This window comes from Eurytemora carolleeae, unplaced genomic scaffold (assembly GCF_000591075.1).
Source record: "Eurytemora carolleeae unplaced genomic scaffold, Eaff_2.0 scaffold830, whole genome shotgun sequence".
Lineage (NCBI taxonomy): Eukaryota > Metazoa > Arthropoda > Copepoda > Calanoida > Temoridae > Eurytemora > Eurytemora carolleeae.
This window is the reverse complement of record NW_019397684.1, coordinates 222883-226964: the sequence shown is the minus strand read 5'-3', so window position 1 is coordinate 226964 and position 4082 is coordinate 222883.

Below are 4082 nucleotides of genomic sequence, written 5' to 3'. Positions count from 1 at the left end.
TGCAGGAATAAAATGTAATTTCTCTCTCTCCCTGTATCATCCCTAGGGAGTGGTATCTACAAGCTGCAGGAATAAAATGTATTCTCTCTCCCTCTGTATCATCTCTAGGGAGTGTTATCCACAAGCTGCAGGAATAAAATGTATTCTCTCTCTCCCTGTATCACCCCTAGGGAGTGTTATCTACAAGCTGCAGGAATAAAATGTATTCTCTCTCTCCCTGTATTATCCCTAGGGAGTGTTATCTACAAGCTGCAGGAATAAAATGTATTTTCTCTCCCCCTGTATTATCCCTAGGGAGTGTTATCTACAATGACTGGAAGGGGGGGGAGGGTTAAAACAGAGGAAAATATCGCAGGAAAACGATTTATTCTTGACTTGAAAATGAATGAGTTAAAGGTAGTACATATATAAGGAAGGAAATGAGTGTGACATCGCCAGAGATGTAAATTTACAATATTATGTTTTCTTAATATTTAAATATTTTCTAAACTAACAATTTCACAAGTTTATTAATCGCAAATTCTTATGCTCGATTTATTACCTTTATCTGTAAATAAAACAAGAATATTTCAATAATGTTTGCTCAAGACAAAGGTTTAAATTCGCTAATCTAATCAGAGGTCACATAAAATTACGCCGACAAGTATTATACTCTATTAGGTTTTTTTTGTGTCATCAGAATCAGAATCCGAAATTTAAAACATTTTCGAATACCTTACTTAACAGATCTAGGTTAGAAATTTGTCTTTCATTTTTTAATTTTATTTTTATTTTTAGATCTTGAGAAAAACAGAAAAAATTAATATTGTGGAAATCTGTTTTAACAATATTGGTGTTGGAGTCAAACATTATAGAAACCGAACGTAAAGTACCCCCCTAGGTATAGAAAAAAAGGAGTAGTTTGCGGAAGAATATTTTTATATTTTTGAGAAATTAAATAATCAGTGTAGAGTAATATCATTTTCATGAAATCCTTTCATTTAAATGATGAAACGGAATTTTATGAAATCATATTAGTATTACCGGAGAAACATTTAAAATTCGGTGATGGTGATGGACCAAACCTCTGTAGAGTAGAAAAAGTAGATGTCAGTTCCACATTTATTTTAATATTTAAAAAAAATATTTTTGAGAATTTTTTTTGTAAAAATAAAACTGTACGTATCATTTTCATAAAATTTTTTTTTTTTTTAAATAGGAACACACAAATTTATGTAACCATAATTATGTACTTATGTACTGACATGATGTCAGTACATAATAAAATCTGGGGGGACCTTAAACTCTATAGAGAGCAGTACAAATGTACATATTAATCTAGTTAGTTGTATGGTCTAGGGTATGCTAAAAAAATAAAGACAACGAAAATGACAATGACTAGCTACAATGTTTCACAAAAAAGTTTAATTTCCCTAAAATATGAAAAATATTCTCCCTCAATAAACGCCTTGTTGCTATACCTAGCGGTTTCTATACTGTTTGACTTCTTTTTAACAACCTGTAGATCACGGAGACAGGGCAATAATTGAAATAATCTTAGCCATGAGAAATTAGATCCAAATATAAATAATGCCGATAATTATTACAAAAATCCCCTTTTCAAAATTCAAAAATAATGTCTTTTCTCGTTCTTAATCGAATTCCAGTTCCATTAGGCAGTCCATATATTTTAGGAAAATGTAATTGTAATGAATCTTATATATATATATATTATATGTATATATACATATCAATGAGTAATGTTTAGTAACTTAATGATTTATGGGATATTATATGCAAAAAGATTTCCAAAATTTTCAAACTCTATTTTTATTCAAGGAAAACTGAAAATGTTTCAAATGTCTTTAAAGGTATCTGTGCAAAAATCTATTCAAAACTTTTTCGCAAAAATTGTGCTTTCTCTTGGTCAAGGCTTACAAAAAAGTTTTAAAAATCGAAATCCAATGACTGGAAGTAGGTCTAAATATAGATTTAGTCGGGTAAAGGTAAAATAAGGTATTCCACGCGGCCGGCATGAGTATGCCTGAGGAGTGAGGACTCAGGCATAAGGCATAAAAGCCCCTCTTTGAGTCTGGAGTGTGGGGCATGTTTTAGTTTAAAAAGTTTAAAAAATTAACAGCCTCAGACCAATGCTTGGTTATGCTACTTTGAATTGGTTACTTTTAGTTACAAAAACTTTAAATTGCGGTACAAAAATAAAAACAATAGAAATTAAAAATTTAAAAACTGATGCATAGTTTTTTTAAATGTCTGAATCTTGTGTGGTGGCAACCTTTCATATTTCAAATGTTGACTATACTTCTAGTCGAATGGGTCTACGATGAAAAAATGGGGGTCTACGTTGAAAAAATGGGGGTCTACAAAGAAATGCTAACGGGGGTCTCCTATGAAGTACTAACGGGTGTCTCCTTTGAAAGGGGGACAACGATAGTAATCAAATGATGATAATTTCTTCCTCGACTCAACATTATTTGAATACACCCTGTCACTCGAAATAATGATAGATAGATAGTGATTAGAGGAATATTTGTCAATCAACAAATATAGACATATACTGCTGCATGCACTACAACCTTTAATTAACATCGAAGAGTAATTTCTTATCATTAATCATATTTCAATTTGGTCTGACGGGAATATTCGCAAAAATAAACTTTGATTTTAAACTTATTATTAATAGTCTTGCTCTTATAAACTTTGAAAACAAAGATATAAAAATGAAATCATGTATTTCTAAATAATTTGAAACAAAGATATAAAAATGAAATCATATATTTCTAGATAATTTGAAGAATAAAGATATAAAATGAAATCATGTATTTCTAGATAATTTGAAAACAAAGATATAAAATGAAATCATGTATTTCTAAATAATTTGAAAACAAAGATATAAAAATGAAATCATATATTTCTAGATAATTTGAAGAATAAAGATATAAAATGAAATCATGTATTTCTAGATAATTTGAAAACAAAGATATAAAATGAAATCATGTATTTCTAAATAATTTGAAAACAAAGATATAAAAATGAAATTATATATTTCTAAATAATTTGAAAACAAAGATATAAAAATAAAATCATGTATTTCTAAATAATTTGAAAACAAAGATATAAAAATGAAATCATGTATTTCTAAATAATTTGAAGAATAAAGATATAAAAATGAAATCATGTATTTCTAAATAATTTGAAGAATAAAGATATAAAATGAAATCATGTATTTCTAAATAATTTGAAGAATAAAGATATAAAATGAAATCATGTATTTCTAAATAATTTGAAAACAAAGATATAAAAATGAAATCATGTATTTCTAAATAATTAGAAGAATAAAGATATAAATTAAATCATGTATTTCTACCTCTGATTGGATAATGAGATAGATAGAACGATAGATGTTACCGCCATGCAATTTCTATTAGTTCAGAATAGACACCAAACACATGACTGAACCCTGATTGGATCAGGCGCCAATGGAATCGGCATACAGGAGTGAACTTAAAAACGGCTTACAATAGAACTCTAAAACTTTAACACTTTTTCAACATAATTTTTATTGATTTTGATTTTATTTTTATTTTTTTTTATTTATATTAGACAAAAATAGCCAAATCGGGATAGGTTAAATCAAGGTTTTATAAATATTAAATATAAGGTTGGTTACTCTCGATGTGCTCCAATGTACGGAAAATGTCTTTTCCTAAGATAGATAAATATCTCATATGACGTCACTAATTAAAGAGGCGAGAGTGACGTCTGGTACAAATCTATCTATCTTAGGAGACGATATTTTCTTTAGTGCATCTTTACATCAAAGCTCAGTTGAAGAATATTGAATACACTTATGTGAGATACTGTGTTTAGCCAGGTATTAACTAGGGGGGCGGGCCAAGGAGACGGGTGGGCGTGTCTCCTGCAGATAGGGTGTGTCTACACCAGATAGGAGAAAGATTACGTTTGACAGGATGTGATAGGTTCAAGTAGAACCGGAGATAACCCGCTCAAAAATATTTCATAATATTTATAATTTTTTTACATTTGAAAGTCTCATTTAAATTGAATCGGAGGGGGGGGGGGGG